Source organism: Dermochelys coriacea, chromosome 9 (genome assembly GCF_009764565.3).
Source record: "Dermochelys coriacea isolate rDerCor1 chromosome 9, rDerCor1.pri.v4, whole genome shotgun sequence".
NCBI lineage: Eukaryota > Metazoa > Chordata > Testudines > Dermochelyidae > Dermochelys > Dermochelys coriacea.
In genome coordinates this window covers 93154870-93172675 of record NC_050076.1, presented here as the reverse complement: position 1 = coordinate 93172675, position 17806 = coordinate 93154870, and the positions used below count along the sequence as shown (strand labels likewise).

At 46.1% G+C, this 17806-nt stretch overlaps 1 long non-coding RNA gene across 1 annotated transcript in view; it reads left to right on the top strand.

Moving 5' to 3' along the window:
* LOC119861537 overlaps positions 1 to 17806 on the top strand; it is a 103269-nt gene that overhangs the window by 4465 nt on the left and 80998 nt on the right. Inside the window, exon 3 of the long non-coding RNA XR_006274277.1 lies at positions 14674 to 14758. This is a non-coding gene — a long non-coding RNA (uncharacterized LOC119861537). The remainder of the gene's footprint in view (positions 1 to 14673; positions 14759 to 17806) is intronic.

Genomic DNA, 17806 nt, shown 5'->3' with positions numbered 1-17806 from the left:
TGAGGTGTAGCGGTGGCTATTTATGGAAAAGGATGGGTGCTTAATAAAAGTCCCATAGAGCATAACTGTAATGCTACAACTGAGTCCCCTTGAGATAAGAGATTTCAGTGAGAGTCATTAGGGAAACAGGAAGAGAAAGGAAATGACTGAGTTCTAGAACACACATTAGCATATCAATGGCTTTATAAGCACCTTCCGTGTGGTCTCTTGGTCAAGCCAGAAAATTTGCTACAGCAGCAATAGGAGATTAGATGGGGGAATCGAAAAACCAAGGAGGAACAGTTGGAAAATAACAGCTGAAAATGTAGATCTCATTAACCCTTAGGAAGCTGGCTTTGTCCCAGGTGGATGCCATCTGTGACTGGACTAATTTCCAAGGGCCTAGGGTAGCTCTTGGGGGAATGTTGTGCTACAAAGGTGAGAGCAGCTTGGCTGCTGGGAGATTCTAGGCCTGGTTGGGAGTGGTGTGAATCCCAACTCCACCTTCTTCAGGCCTACCAATACCCCTTACTCATTCTCTTGCCATGCTCTGTTGACACCAGATTCTGATGCCTCCCCCAGGGCAGGGTCCAGTAAGGTCACAGATGGGTCACATGAAGTGGTCAAGACAAATGGGGAAGGTGGAATCTCTTAGAGCCCACAATAGCTTCCTGTAGGGAAGTTTGGGTGCATTGACCTACTGCAAAGACCAAGGTGTTTGCCAGTATTTGGATGGCTCTTTAGAGGCAAGGAGTGGTCTCGTTTTGTTCAGGAAGGAAAACAAATGGGAATAAAGAAATGGCGTGTGAGAGGAGAGGTACTGACAATTAGTGTTATCTTAAATATAGTTAATGACTGCAGAACCCAGAGGATAAATAAACTTGTCTGTCATCCATTGGCAGTCTCTAGTTAGAGACTTCTATCGCTGCTAGGTGAGAGAAATCCTCCATAAGTGACCCCTGACTGTATTCCCACATTTATCAGTTTGCTGCCTGGAATGTAGCATTCAAGTGAGAAGAATAAAAACATCGTCAAGTGGACGGTCCGTTGTAAGGAATGAGCAGGCTCCTGAACTATGGGACTCTTGTGACTCTGGCTGCTCCATTACTGAGATGAGTTTACCATGTTATTGTCCCAAAACCGGGGTGTGTGTGTTTTTTTTGTTTTGTTGGGATGGGATAATTTGGAGTGAGAGGTCAGGAAGCAGGGACACTGCTTAGAAGATAATCTTTTTAGATTAAGCCTTCCTAGGATTTTCAGGAAATGCTTGCCAATAGAGCTGGTCAGGAAACGCTTTCCCTGTCCCCCCTACTTCATCTCAAGTAGCCCAGTGGTTGGGGTGCTCAACTGTGATGTGGGAAACCCAGGTCAATAGATCTACTTTGCTGGCATCTCTTGCATCCCAGGCGAGTCCCCTAACCACCAGGCTATAGGGTCAGTCTCTGTCTCTTTCTGGCCCAATAAATGCTTAGTGAAGCAGCTCTAACAGGAGAGACTGAAAGACTCCCATCCCAGAGTAGCCAATAGCCTGGTGGTTAGGGCCCTTGACTGGGCGGGAGGATGACCCAGGTAGAAGTCCCTCCTGAAGAGCACAAACTTGAACCTGGGTCTCCCACTTCCCAGCTGCATGTGTAACCAGCTAGCCTATGGACTATTGGGGGTGGAGGGGGCCAGTTCCTTTCTCTCAAGAAATTCCACCCTGCACCTGAGACCGTTTTGATTTTGATGAATGGGTGTTTTCCAACCAAACTGTTTTCATCTAAAAAATTCTGCCCAGTTCTCTGCCGATGCACTTTCCTAAGGATGCCCCACGATAGTTCCTTCCCCACTGGGAAACTGGCAACTCTTGCTAGTCATTGATCCCCCAAACTGGAGCTGAAAATGGCTTAACTGCTGGGGCTCATTTCCAGAATGCTTTCCGCAGCGATGGGAGCCGAAAACAGTGCTGTTCCATCCAGACTAGGGCCCCAGCGTGTGTGTGTGTGTGTGTGTGTGTGTGTGGGGGGGAAGCGGGGGGACTCATTTTTTGACAATGAATCCATTTTGATGGGGAAAAGCCATATGGGCCAGCAGCAACCCCCAGTCTCGGACACCCTTCCTGCAGTGCCTCTGAAAATGTTCTTGGCCCATCTACACTAATTGTTAAGGTGCTTTCAGCATTGGCTTGGGATTGCCTGCTGCTGACAACTGTTAGTTTCCTAGTGTAGATAGGGACTAACTAGAATCCCCCTGGGCAGGTGGATAGATGGATTGAAGTAGGACACGTGAAGCTTAAAAGAATCCGAGCCAGCCACATGATGGCTTATTAGAGCTGGACCCAATGTTTGATGGAGTTTTAGATTTATAACTCCAGTTCAGGTTCTTTTTATAACCCTTGATGCCCTCCCCCTGGTGGAGACTTGCCAGGCTTCTGCATCTGAACCTGCCCTTCGAACTCAGCCAGCATAAGGGCATAGGAGATCCGACAGTCAGTTACCATGTCTCAGGCTGGTATTCTAGGCACACGCTTAAGATTCAGATCCTCTAGCTAGCACTCCTTCTTGGGATATGGGACGCTGTAGTCCAGCTGCCTGGGCCCTGACATTAGTGCTGTCTCTTCCCCCAGCCTTCCCCGTAGCTGTTGCGCTCTTCCCAGCGTTCTCTGAGCTGTGGATCCTCCAGATTACTGTCTCCGAGGCTTCAATACGTTAAAGGAAGCGACCTACAGAGTTTGCAAAGTAACTTCTAAACCAGTCACACTTCAATCAGTGCACAAGAGATCTACAGATCTATGGAAAATAACAAAAACCTGCATGCAAAACCTTCCCTCCAGTGTCCTTACCGGTCCAGGAGCCCTGTGGGTTTTGGTTAGTTCTTTCAGGGTCTCAGGACTCACCTTCTCTTCAGTCTGCCTTTTTGTTCTGGTCTCTCCTGCCTTGCTGGAGAGTCATGTGTCTTTTAAATAATTTTTCAGTCTTATCTGTAAGATGACTCCTGTGAGTGACTTCAAGTCTCTTTAGAAAGACAAGGTAGGTGAGATCTTTTATTGGTCCAACAGTTGGAGTCTCTTGTCAGATGATTCGTTGTTTAGTTACAGTCCACCTTGGAGAACTGGTTCCTCTGGCCTGCAACTAGCTCACTTACTAGAGTGCTTCCATTTGAATGGAAGACCATCCATGTCCATGACTACCTGTTTTTTGCCCTTTGCTAGGATCATACAGAATCTCTGCTAATGTCTCCTGGGATCCCAGTTCAATAAAGAGATTAAAAGGCAATAGTGAAGGTACAGAGCAGTTTGCAATCAAAACAGCATTCACAAAATGGGGCCTGAAGTTTGATATAGACATGTTTGCACTAAATCATCACAGCCCCTTATAGGCCTGAGCGATGTTTAGTTCTGAATATGTCCATTGCTTAGGAGTGGTGGCTGGATCTGCGGTTCCATTTTGGGCCCGTCTCTGTGTAGATACCTTGCTTACTGACACTTGGGTTGCAACTGTGTTAACTAGTGATACATCTCCAAGTTCAGATGAAAGTGACCCTGATTTGAAGAGGGAATCAGTACGATTCCCAGATTCTTAAAGTTCAGTTGATACATTCTGTCATCATGGAGCACAGGCTTGTTTTTAAATAGTTCTATTTTGACATGAGTCGCATAAGATTCCACTCCACAAATGTCCTCAGGCAAAATTAGGCGTTTATATTGTATCTGCATTATTATGATCAAATATTAAATGAAACAAAAATTCATCAGTTGTGGATAATGTATTAGGCTAGAAAATGGGGATCAGAAATTTAATTTATGAAAATCTCAAAACACTTTTTGTTGTGGTTGAAGTTCTGTTATCTTTTGTTTCTGAAGCAGCTGTCTCTCTTTGGGATTAAAAGGGATAAAATATTCACTTCTCTTTGAAACTGCTCAGCATTTTATTTTTTTAAGAAACTAGGTTATTGTAAGCTTATGTTTAGGACTTAGGTTTTTATGTTAGCAATTCAGAACAGCTTCACCCCTCTCTATTACTGTGGGTAGCAGATATTCTACTTTCTACATAAAGAAATAGAGAGCACAGGCTTTACTTTGTAAAGATACTAAATATTTCCACCTAAACTCTTTCCCACTGAGTAACCAGGAATAGCATGGATATTAGATGAGAAGGTAAAGGAAGGGAAGGGCTGAAAGCAGAGGGCACAGTATTTTACTGGCGGCAGGGAGTGCACTGAAGCTTTGCAGAGGATGAGCAAAAGAGGGAAGCGATGAAAGATTCAAGGTCGCTCACTATTCTGTGGGAAGCTGAAGGGAAATAAATTTTAGTCTCTAAGTTGTCACAAGAACTCCCTTTCTTGTTGCAGATACAGACTAACACGGCTGCTACTCTGAAACCTGGAAATAAATACCCTTCCCCTAAGTGAAGGGCAAATGAGTTAACAAAGAGCAACTGAAACTTTGCTGCCCCTCTCAAACCAGTGCCACCAGGACAGGAAAACATCTGTCTGGGCGGGGGGAGGGAAACCTGGGGTTGGGTGGCTAGCTGAGGGATGGAACAAAATGGTGGAGGAGTCTCGAACCAATCTGGCCTATCACCGTTCCCTGTTTCTCCTTGATCCAGCAGAGGGAGCAGTAAAAGGGGTGACACAGAAGCTGCCTGGTTGCTGGCAAAGCAGGCTGCAATGTCCTCTGGCTGCAGTTGCAGTCTATTCCAGCCACCCATCTTGATGTCTGACACTTCAGTGAGGATTCAGGAGTGTGTGACAAGGCTGTTAAATGCACAAGTGTCATGCTAGATAGGACACTTGGCAGACACCCGGAATAGGAGTGCATTACAGCACGTAGTGCTATTGAATCTTGGCTGAGGAGCAGGTTGAAACTGCTGTGTTTTGGGTGCAAATCACCAGGTTTATGGAGTAGCAAAGTGAGTAGGATCAAGATTGTACCAGCCCATCTCCCAGTTGGGTTTTTATTTTCATGCTTGGTGCCTTCGCTCTAGCGCTTGTTTTGTGCTCAGTTGGCAGCTGAACCATAGATCAGGGTCTCATCACATGAAGGGAACGTGTAAATGAATCCAATCCCATTCTAGCCTACTTCCCTCCGCTTCCCCACCCACAGGGCCTAGTCCTTCAAGGGCTTTCTTCAGACAAAACTCCCATTAAAGTCGATGGGAATTTTGCCTGAGTAAGATCTTCAGCACTGGAGTCAGAGCATCTTCAATGAGACGACATAATGTATAGAACAGGAGCAAAAATGAAGGCATATGTAATGCATAATAACTTTATTGAACCTGCTCATTTATGAAAAATACATGTTCTCATTTTTCTGTAGATGGTGCTCTACATTAACTGTCTACATATCAAAACAATCTTTTATATTGTATCCTTGTGACAATTACTATGGTTACGGCTGCATAAGCATTTCCAGTCTATCCCTCTGACTTCAGCTGCTTGTTGTTTTTGCTTGACACTTGCTATTTGAACTAAAATTTTCCAAGCTTGGTGTCCTCGCCAAAGTTTTTGTTTTGACTATGGAATTCAGCAATGTTTAAGTCCGAGGAGTGGGTGGTGGTAGAGGAGGTTCAGAAAGTTTTTTTTGTTAAGTACAGGGCGAGCACAAAAAATACAGCTGGGGACAGAGTTTAAATTTTGGCATGGAAATAGCCCCATGGATATAAAATGTACTTTTGAATGCCACAGTAAAAACGTTACAGATTTGCCCTATTCACATACATTTTTCCACTCAATTTTCTTCCTAAGCTTGTGAAGTCAGAAGTTGTACATTTGTGCATGGCTAATGTAGTTACATCAGTGAAGATACACAGCAGATGAGGTAGGGCACAGTGAATGGGGGTGCAAACTAATCCTTTGCAAACAGGATTAAATTAATGTGAACTAAGAACCTTCTAGTTCATGCCTACAGTGTCCACCCAAGGGAGTTTCAGTGCAGCACTTGGGCGCACACTGCTATTCAAACCCCCATAGTCTGAACCGCAAGGAAGTGTTGACATACAGCCTCGCACATCTGAAGCTGTATTAGGCTACCTTATTAGGGATTTTCAAGATAACATGATTGAAAAGCACACCCTCTTTACCCGTCAGGACATACTCAATGGGACTCTCATTATCACTTCAAATGAGCTTTGAGATCAGGCCCTTATTCTCTTTTTTGTGACTATTTCCTGATTTGTAAAACCGTATTTAATTTTTGGGGTTGACAGTAACTCCCTGTCCCACAGGAATGTTTGAAGTGTTTGGATGAAAGGTTCAATAGAAGTCCAAAGTATCTATTACCACTATTTTCTTAGTGTCTGCAAAGAGACACTTTCAGTTGAGAAATGCTTAGCACAACTTCTATCATCCCACCTTTTGGCTCAGCAAGTTCAGTTGCTTCCTGTAAGTGGGGGAATAGTCCTGCTATTGTGGGGAACTTTCCTGGCTTCTGCACTACCCCAGTAAAGTTGGCTAGCAAAAGGATCTGAGTCCTTGCTCCCACTTCCTTTACCCAATGGCCTCCCTGCCCTTGCAGACTCCCCTTCCACTCTCCTGTCGGGCAGAGTTCTTGTAACCCCAACAAGGCCGGACCCAGGATTCCTGGGGGGCTCGACCCCCAACCCTGCTGTGGTCACCTAGGACAGGGGCTAGGGTGTCCCCACTCCGGGGTCTTCTCTCTGCACTGGGCACTTCTCTGACCCACTGACCATTACATACAGTTTAAAGCAAATGCAAGTTATTTAATCAACAATTTTTAAAAGAATAAGGAAAAATGGGAACGCTTAAAGGAAACACATCGAGCTGCTCTGTGGCAGGGAACATCACAAACAGTGTCTCTGGAATGTCAGGGCAGTTCAGTCTGCTTCTTGTAAGTCCCAGGCCGCCTTCTCACGCCCTGGCTGTGCTGCAGGGATGCTGTGGGTTGGACACTCGCTCTGGTGGTGGCCACATGCTCTCGGGCTCTAAGTGGTAGGACCCTTCTTCCCAGTGTCGCCCCCGCCCTGTCGGGGTTACGATCCAAGCCTGGCCTGCAGAGTCTCTTGGCTGAGGCGTCTCTCTGTGCTGGGCCTGCTGCCCAGGGTCCCCCTCGGTCTCCCCAGCAGCTCACCGCACCCAGCTCTGGACTGCTCCAGCTCCACTCATTCACTCACCACCACTCGGTCTCTGCACCGCTGCTGCTCTGCCTCCAGCTCCCTGGGCTGCTTCTTTGGCCCCTCTGGCTCTGGTTGCTGCAGCTCTGCTCCCAGGACAGGTCTGTTCTGCAGGCTGCTTCTGTGTCTCTGCTCCCAGCACTGATCTGCTTCCTGGGCTGCTTTTCTGGTCCCTCTGGATCTGGCCCAGCTCTGCTCCCCAGCTCAGCTTGGGCCCCTGCTTTCTCCTTAGCTCGGCCCCACGCTGTCTGACCCAGGCAAATCCAGCTCACATGAAGGACGGGACCTCCCTGGCCTCCTGACTCCCTGATTAGCCTGCTTGCCCTGTCATTCAGGCTGACTTAGAGCATTGGCCTCTCCCCATTGTTCCTGGGGGCTGTCAGTCTCAGGGTCCTGATTCCCCATTGATCCTTCCCCCTTTTTAGTGCTGGGAACTAGCAACTAAAACACCCCCACTGAATTTTAGTAAGGGGGCAACGGTCCCCTTACATTCCTATGGACTGTGAGGGTCTTGATTTGAGCCTTAGCTACAGTCCTTTGTAGGCAGCAAAGCGAATCCACCTACCAGATGGGGGTAGAGGCCCTGTTTCCAGTGTCGGGGCAAAATAAAGATCTATATGCTGGCAACATTGAACAGATGGAATGAATAATAGATTCTTGAACTATTGTGTTTGTGTGGGTCCTCTGAGACAATTGAGTTGTCCAAACATATTATGCTCAGCTCCTGCACTACATGCAAAGTTCAGGTTTAGCATTTCTTTATTGAAGAGCAATTGATAGTGCATCTTAATTATTAAGAGTAGTGAAGCAAATATGATGGGCTTAGTCTTGTCTTAAGAAGTAAAATGTTGTTGCTTTTCAGAGAAAAAGGTTTCTCTGAATTGAAATCAGTTCTGGAGACCAGAAGGACTATTGAAATACTCGCGTTATAATGCTGGGGATCATCATTGTGAAGATGGTGGTTACACCTGTGGCCCAGTCATGAAAGATTAAAAAGAAGTTAACTGGGAAAAGTCATGTACTCCTGAGATCGATGGGGGTGTGCATATGACCGGGGTGAAAGTAACTTAAAGGACTTACCAGTACGCAGGAGTCCTGAGCAGGGGGCAGGGCCTCAACCAGAAGAGGCGGGGCCTTTAGCGCCCCGATCAAGATTTAAAGGACCCTGGCTGCGGTAGTGGCAGCTGGGAGCCTGGGGCCCTTTAAATCACTGCTGGGGCTACCAGCTCCAGAGGTGGCTGGGAGCCCCGGGGCTCGAGGGCCATTTAAAGGGCCTGGGGCTCCAGCTACCACAGCGGAGCCCAGGTCCCTTTAAATTGCTGATAGAGTCCCGGGGGTCCCAGCTGCCACCGCTACCCTGGGGCTCTGGCAGCGGGGCTCAGGTGGCGATTTAAAGGGCCCGCCCTGGACCTTTTAAATTGCTGTCTGAGCCCCAGAGCCGGCAGAGATTTAAAGGGCCTGAGCTGGTAGCGGCAGCCGGAGCCCTGGGCCCTTTAAATCACCACCTGAGCCCTGCTGCCAGAGCCCTGGGGTAGAAGCAGCAGGGCTCTGGCAGTGATTTAAAGGGCCGGGGGCTTCCAGCTGCCGCTACCACAGCGGAGCCTCAGGCCCTTTAAATCGCTGCTGGAACCCCCGGGGTCCTTGCCACCTCCACTACCCAGGGGCTCCAGCAGCGGGACTCTGACAGCAATTTAAAGGGCCCGGGGATCCAGCCACTGCTGGGAGCCCCAGGTCCTTTAAATTGCCACTTGGGGAAGCCAGTCCAGTACGGCATACTAGCTTACTTTCACCCCTGCATATGACATAAGACAGGTCCCTACTCTTCCAAATATTAAACTCGTCTTTAAAACTCTTACTACCTTCTCTCCTGTTCCTTCTTTTCTCTTTCGTTTTATAAGAGCAGGGACAACATTCTACTCTGAGTGAAAATTACCAAATTTCCAGTAGTCTTGCCTTTCTGAGGTAGTAATAAACATTGTTCAAAATGAGTAGAGCCAGTACTTGAACCTGTGTCTAGAGTTAGAATGGGGCTCGGAGGGGCTGAAATGTCTCCCAAATCTTGCAAGATTGGGTGAGTCCATGAGATGATTTTAATCTATTTTTGTAATGAGGTTTTCATCACATCCAACATGGAAAGAGAACATAAGCCCTTTTTTAAATTGGCTCAATCCAAGAACCAAAATAGGTTCATCTTGAAATTTTTGAAGTGGTTTATATCAATTCTAGGTTTTACTCTTCTCTGAAGATATATCAAACCATTCCAAACTCCTTATTTTAAACTGACAAACTCTCTTTTGCAATTATTTTTGGCTGCTGTTGAAAACATTGGCAGTATCTAGTGCCATAACAGACCTTTTGTGTGCAAAGTCAAGAAATAGAGTATTTTTTCATCCCTAACTTATTCAGCACACCATGAATTCTCCTGGTCGCACAGTTCTGCTCCTCCTCCTCGTCAAACATTCCAAAAAAATTTGATCTCCACTATAGTTCAGGTTTAAAGTGTTCTGGATCAGGACCAAGGTTTTCTTTGATTTCCTCTGAGTGCCCTTAATTACTCCAAACTCTTTGTGGGTTTTTAGTTGCAACCGTTAGGAAGAAAATGGGGGCAGTAACAAAGGGATAAGGCTATAGAAAAATAAAGGACCTAGGGCAGGGAGAAGTGAAAACAGTCTCCATGGGGTATTTTTGATGATGGTTATTAGTATAAACCAGAAAGTTGTGCCTAAATGAAGGATACACTGATCTGTTATACTTAACGCATCATTCACTCAGTAACACAGTGTGTACTTCCTCTGTACTCACATTCTGCACAGCTAGTTCAGACACAGCCTGACCACAAACAATGTCCAAAGGTTGAACTTGCTCCTGTTGACGTTTGCAGAAAATCTGTTGATTTAATGGGGAAGCGCCGGACCCTAAATGATTAGAAAATGGGTAAGTGGAAACAAGTGTGGGGGGGGTGTGTGTGTGTGTGTGTGTGTGTGTAAATACACATACTTGTTCCAAAAACACACAAACCAAAACACTTTTTTTTGTTTTTCTGATTTTTAGGGGGTTTTTCTATGAAAAGTTGAAACTTTTTGACTTTTTTTTTTGCAAAACTTTTTGTTTTGTCAAAATTGCTGAATGTTTGCAATCAGCATTACATTACAAATATTTATTAAAGTCTCTCTTTAAAACGTTTTTGTTTCAGTGGGAACTGAAATACTGTGTTCCCCTTCAGTTCCATCTTAAAACAGTCAGTCCATGTACAAACTAAACAATACAGGGAAGTTCAACTGACACTGAAATACAGCAGTTATGTGATACTTTTACCTCTTTAAAAGTATTAAGAGTAGAGGTAGCAATGTTTCAGCTTGAAGGTGCCCTTTGAATACCTTAGCCAAGAATCCCATGGGAACACAAACTCCAATTAACTTAGCTGCAGAACACATCCATGAAATGGGTATTGTAAGGATTATTATCCCTATTTTATACCTGGGGCAATGAAAACTGTGAGTGGGAGACATGGAGGAGACTGAGGCTGGGATCCATGGGAAGAGGAGAGACTGGAAGCTGGTAAAGAAAAGGGTGGGAAGGGACACTGAAATCGGAGAAGGAGCTTGTGGGAAGGGAGATCGGGACTGGGTGGACAAAGACTAGGGACCGGTGTGGGGTGGGGGGGGAAGGGAACAGCTTATGTGACAAGGAGCTGGGAGGGGGGAATTGGGAGTGTGTGTGTGTGTGTGTGTGTGTGTGTGTGTGTGTGGGGAGGGAGGGGGGCAGGGATTCGGATTCTGATTGCAAGCTCAGAGAGGGAGACTAGGACTGTCTGGGCAAGGAAACTGGGTCTAAAATGAGAAGACTGGGGAGTGGATTGTGGGACTGGGTAGGCAAGGAGAATGGGACAGGGAAAGGAAGAGGCTGGAAGGGGCGGTACACAAGGAATACAGCTTGGGAATGGACTGTGCCCACTCGGACACGCTCTCTTCCAGAGCCTGGAATAGAACCCAGGATTCCCAAGTCTCACCATTCCTCTGCTATCGGCAATGTCTGCGAAACGCACTCTAAGCTATGATTTACATGGATGCCATTTACCCCAGTTTAAAGCAGGGGTGCTCTGCACTGGTGCAGATAGTGGTTTTGCCTGTCTATACAAGGGGTTTGCACTGGGGCAGCTACCTCTGTGGTTGGCCGCCAATGTCTCTGACAAGGACAAATCCTCATATATATCCCTAGACCGTGGTCTCAGGTAAGCACTGTAGGATTGTGGTGATAATCTTGAGAGCTGGAATCGCAATCCTACCTTCCTTATAGATGTAGGCTTGACAGTGGTGATGGGACAAAGCATTTAGGCAGAAGGATGTAAAGAAAATACTCCTCGTGCTTTTGCCCAATATTTAAATTCATCAAATGGAAAAATGAAAGATGAGATGGGGGGGATAATAACTTTTATTGGACCAACTTCTGTTGGTCAAAGGTACAAGCTTTTGAGCTATACACAGCTGCTCTTCAGGTCTCCTGGGACCAACCTGGCTACAACTACACTGCCAACAGCAAAGGAAAATGTGTAATTCTTTAAAGTTTAGCTGTTTGGCTTGTCCTGTTTGATGTGCTGGTACAAGATACTGGATATTATGCTGGTTTACTATTATGCTTTGCATTTCATTGATTTTAGTGCTCACAAAAGTGAAAGATTATCAGCCTTAAATAAAGCCAGGCATAATATAGAAAGCTACTATGCATGTTTCTCCATGCTGCATCTCAGTTCGAACCTACCGCACTCCTATCTATGTCCTGGACAGTTTCCCCCTTAGCAAAACCAAATTAAAAGGGTAAGTGCTGAACAGAGGCACCGCTCATTAACAAGAAAATTTTAATAAATTTTCAAAAAATGAGACATCTGAGACTGAGCCTATGCTTTGGTCAACAGAACCTTCTTGTCAGCCCCTGCACTGAAAATGCCAAATCTCTCCCCAAGGAGCTATCTGAGTTGGGAAACCATTTTAATCAATCCTGAGTGCCTACACCCTGCATCAGAACTGAGCACTAAGTCCTGCAAAGAACGATCATCCTACTTTGCTGAAAAGATCAATCTCTGCATATCAGCTCTTGGATGCCTCTAAGAACAACCATGTGAACCAAAAGATTCTTCTTTTTAACAATGGGATGCATGATGGTCACAGGCAGTTTAACTTGCATCTTTACTGTTGGGACTTCTTGAGCTTTCTGTCCTTCCTCGCTGGAGCTTAAGAACAGACAGCGAGCCATCTGCTTTCTGCCACCTTGATGGTGGGTGGACATGCTTGAAACTGCTGCTGTGACAGTGGCTACATCGCTTACCCAACACCTAATTCATTGTTTGTGCCATCAGAAGACATATGCCAAGAAGAATTGAGAAACGGATGTTAACTGACTTGCCTGAAGCTACACAGCAGGTCAATGGCAGAACGAGTAGCCGAATAGAGTAACATGTGGCACAGGGACAGAAGCCACCTTTTCTAGACCTCATTGCTCGTTTAAGTAACAACTTAGCAACTCATTTTGCCTGGACACTTTTTTTTCCACACAGATGTGAGAAAATGGGTGCTTTATTTTTCAAATATTAGAATTATGCTTGCTGAAGGACAGCATATAATCCAAGTTGTATGAAAATGCACATCTATTGCACAGTAATTCTGTATTGTGATTCCTTTTAAAAAAACACAACTTCTTTCTAAAATGAAAGATGTGGGTCTGAAACGTTTGAGGTGGAAGTCTGCTATTCATCTACGTACAATGGAAATGAAAGTCATTGCTCAACCTGGTTCTGGAGGGACCTACTTCTCAAGGTGAGAGATCTTCAGTTTCCATGGGCCGCTGGGTCTTTAAACTTTCAGCTGAGAATCCCAACAAGCGTTACACTGTCCATTCTGATGGCAATTTTTTTGTGATTAAAAACACCTAACATCAAATCCTGGCCACATTCACGTGAATGGGAGTTTCCCCATTTACTTTAGTGGGGATGGGATTTTACCCTGAGTCACTAGCTACTGGATTAAGATCTAAATGAAGCTTGCTTCATTTACCATTGAACAGCTGTTGGGTGGTGATGACTTTTGTTCAATTGGTTGGAGTGATTGATCATGAAGGCCCCACATCCTATTACCTATCTTGTCTTATGAATTTTAAGGGTTAAAGATGAACACACACTTTCAGATGTGAATTTTTCTCAGTCCCACCCTGACTCAGAAGTAATAAATCAGTGGCCACTTAGAAATGTAGTATCCAGAACCTCTGAACTATAGTTGAATATAAATGCCAGCCAATAGGCTAATCGCTGTACAGTATGCTGCACTATACTGTGAATATAGCCATTTAATTAATGTAGTGGTACTTTTAGACTTGCATTATCTTCCAGTGAAAATAAATCATTATATACATACTGCTCCTCTTAAAATGAAACTGTCCTCTCAGCCATAGTGCTTATTAAGTACCTCATAATGTACTCTTCTCCAGACAGCATTTGATTACTACTTACAACACACTCAGATTCATAGCTCTGGGAATAGATGCATGTACAATGGATGAGTCCCATTATAATTAATTGCTTGGCACAGCCTAATACCATTAGTAGGCAAAGTCAATTTGTTTTGCCAGTGAGTATGTCCATCAAAGAGATGAACAGTAGTTAACGCACAGTATGGTAGCAATGAGGATAAAAAGGCACCCAGGACATGTATCGGGGAAACAGAGAAAGTTACTGCCACCCCTCTTTTATGGTTCTGTAAACAGCTAATACCAAGGACCTGTCCTTGGAATCAGGGCCAGCTCCAGGCACCAGCATTCCAAGCAGGTGCTTGGGGCGGCAGTCAGAAAGAGGTGGCAGAGTTTCTGCGGTGGCAACAACTCGATGGCAGCTTCTCCGTTCCTCCGGCCGCAGCGGCAATTCTATGGTAGCTTCTCTCTTCTCCTGCTGTCAGCAATGGCAATTCAGCGCCAACAGGTTATTTTAGTGCTTGAGACAGCAAAAACAGTAGAGCCGGCCCTGCTTGGAATGGAGAACACGTAGAATGACTCAACCCTTTCCATTCTACAGTTAAAACAATGCTCACAACAAATCTGGTGACTATATCATGTTAAACATAGTTGCTGCAATCAGTGAGGACAGAGATCTTTTCCCCTAAAAACCATGTTATTACCATAATATACAACTTGCTTTAGGGTAATCCATAGCACCATTTGGCAACCATGGTTCTCAGAGGTTTTCCGCCATCACACAAACAGGGCCTTACAAACACTGTCTGTTTTCGGTATAGAGAACAATTAGGTATTTTTCTCTTTCTTTTAGTCTGAGCCCCACGTACCATTCGGTTTCACAAGACATGAAAAGTGTTCCCAGAAAAGTCCTTTTAAGCAAAATGAGAGAAACATTATTGCTCAAATATTTTTCCAAGGGAAGCTTCTCAGAATGCAGGAGAGACATGGTTTTTCCAGCTCGATAGATTAGTCCAAAATCCCCTGGAATGAAAAATAGAAACAAATAAAAATATCTTGAATTTACAGCCATCTGGGCTTGGATTTTTTGGAAATTCCCTTTGTTCCTAATTTTTTTTTTCCTCTTCAGGCACCCGTTTACTTTCTCAGTTTCCATCTGTATCCAGAGGACACACTGCTCCTTCCCACTGCTTATTATGCTGGATGCAAGTGTAGTAAGTATTCTTGATAAATATGCCGTGAGAAGTTGAGCACACCCTATTGTGATTATCTTTAGGGCTTTTCATGCCATTTCTACTAGTAGCTTGACTCTCTTACCTTTGTTCCTTTTTAAAAAAAAAAATGACATTTTAATTGGTCAGTAGTGGAAGGTCTGAACTGTCTACTCGTAGCTCTAAATTAGATCTTAGTTAGGAATCTGCAGAGGTGGGTAACGGACTATGCCACCCTGTTCAGCACCTACTGAGGGAGTCGACTGAATATTGCACCAGGAATACTGTAGGTGGGCATGGGGCATTACTGCCTTCAGTGGAGTTACAGCAGGGTGTTTGAGAAGGAATGCAAGGGACTGTCTCTGAGCTCAAGTGTCACTGAGTTCAAGGGCCTGTCTCTTTGTGCTACAAAGCAGCCATAGACAGCAGCCCACTTGCCCGATCCCCAGAACCACATGGACAGAACATGCTCAGCATTAAAACAAGAGGGGCCTGATCCTGCTCCCATTGAAGTCACTGGCAAAATTCTATTGACTCCAGTGGTACAGGAGCCTAGATAATTGAATGCGAGGGGAAGTACTGGAAGCTTTAGTAACTGAAGGCCAATGGGTTTCAGAGTAGCAGCCATGTTAGTCTGTATTCGCAAAAAAGAAAAGGAGTACTTGTGGCACCTTAGAGATTTGTTAGTCTCTAAGGTGCCACAAGTACTTTTTTTTTTTTTTTTTTTTTGAAGGCCAATGCCAATTGTATGTGGGGGTAGCAGAGACAGAGTCTGGCTGAGCGTTTTGAACAGAGCTGTGTTCTGAGGTTCTGTGCTCCATCTGCATTTCACTTGGAGTGTGCCGTATCTGTTCAGGAGTGCAGTGCCCAATAGGCTGCATTTGGTGTCTGTGTGGCATTTGTTTCTCTCCCTGAAAAGAAAAAATTCTCTGCAAGGGCTGGATTCCAATCTCAGCTATTTGAGTGTAAATGCAGATCAACCCCCTTGACTTCAATGCGACTGTTCATGTGAGTAAGGGCTATACACAGTGTAAGAGTTGCTGAGTCTGTCTGCAATGAGCTGAAGTATTTCCTGAGACAATCCTCTGCTTTAGTCATCAGAATCCACGTGTTAAGCCAAAGCAGAGAAGCTGTGTGAAAATGCTGCTTAGCTCTTCAGATCAACAGTACGGGCAGCTTCAAAGCAGGGAGGAAGATTGGATCGCAGAGAGCTAGCTTCTGATCTCTGCTATACTAATGTAAATGCAGCGTGCTTACAAAGTACTACTCAACGTGAGTTGGGGCAGCAGAATCAGGAGGCCAAATGCTGCAGTCCTCTTTCAGCCCCCCCATCTCACAAACGTGCATGCTATTAATTTTGGTGTTTTACAATTTTGGGGACTTCAAACCACAATTAACTTCCACAGGAGTTCTGTCTGGGGAAGGGCTGCGAGATTTGACCCTGCGATGGTCTCTGGAGACCTAAAGAAGCTGTTAGTTAAATCACATTGTGGGGTGAGCTAAGCAGCACTGTTACCCACAATGGCCTTTATTCTCTGGACATCTGTGTTCAAATACCGATGAGATCACAATTGAAAATGTGTGTGCTGGTTCCTCCTACAGCAGCTCCTAGTGATTCACATCACAAAGCCATCCAATAATTCAGCAAAATTGCCATTCTGTGCTCATAGACCCTGGACTTGAGTAGTAGGGCACGTTTCAGGTCAGGCTTAAGTACTAGGGGAGATATTTGGTAAGCTAGGGTAGTGATATGTGCACAGTACCTAACTGCCCTATGGCTGGCTCTCAGGCAATTTTATTAGTCTCTTAATCTCACGAGCAACCAACTAACACGTCTACCGAGAGTCCACACAAACTTAGTTGAGGAAAAGGAAGAAAACAGAAGCATCTCCAGGGCTGACTAGTGAGAGCTCCCCAGCCTAGCAGAGATGCAAAGAACAGCCGCTCCCCTGGCTGTAGGGAGACTGCTGTATAGGGTGACCAGACATTCTGTTTTTAAAGGAACAGTCCCATATTTTAAGCCCTCCTGGAGGTGTCGCAACTTTTTCTTAAAAATAGGCAAATTGTCCCGTATTTTCTGTCTCCTCCCATCCCTGCTGGCCAGCCGCCCGCCCACAAGTCGGGAGGGGGTGTCCAGTGGCCGACAATGGGGGTGGGTGTGCAAGGTTGGTTGCGGGACAAAGATGCAGTGATGGGGGCCAGCCGCTCCCCATGCTAGTCCATCAGCCCAGCCCCCACTGCGTGCCGGCTCTTGGCCAGCCGGGCCCCAGCCCATTTCCAGCCGGCGATGGCTGCGCGATGTGAGCTGCGGTGGCTGGTAAGTGCGGGCGAGGCCAAGCAGTGGCCAGTTGTGTCACCCCTGCTGCCCACCCATTGGCCCTTTTTATGTGTTCCCCATATCACCCCTGGCAGGGCACGTCCCACTCCCAGTGCTGTGTGGAGAACCAGCCCCTGGTAAGAGCGCTCAGCTCACCAACAGCCTGGCCAGCAGGTTTCTTCCTTCCCCCACTGCCTCTGGCTGGGCTGACGCCCTGGGAAAGTCCAAGACCCTCCAGCCTGAGGCGCTGGTCAGGAGGAGCCAAGCCCTGCATGTGCCAAAGCCCAGCACAGCACTGGCATGGGAAAGCCTCTCCGCCCCCCAGCTAAGCTCTGGAGTGAGGGGGAGAAGCAATTTCCAGCCTGTTCATGCCCCCAAAGCTGCAAGCTCCACAGCAGCCCCCGGGGCAGGAACTTAGCACCTCTTCACCCGACACCCCCTGGGCTCTGCCCCCAGGGTGCATGGAGCTGCTCTGTCCCCTAGGCACCCTCCCCTGCTGAGCCGCCTCTCTGGCTGGGTTCACTGAAACTCCTGCAGTCAGGTTCCCTGGACCCTGGTGCACAATGCATCCTGAGGGCTTAACCCCTGCCTGCGCTGTAGCCAGAGGCAGCTGGGTTATGTCTGTGCCCAGCAGCAGCCTGAAAGTGTTAGCTGCCTTTTAACAGTGTGCAGGCAGGAAGGGATAAGCTGCTTCCAGACACATGGGAAAGATGAGCGGGAGAGATGAGCCTTGC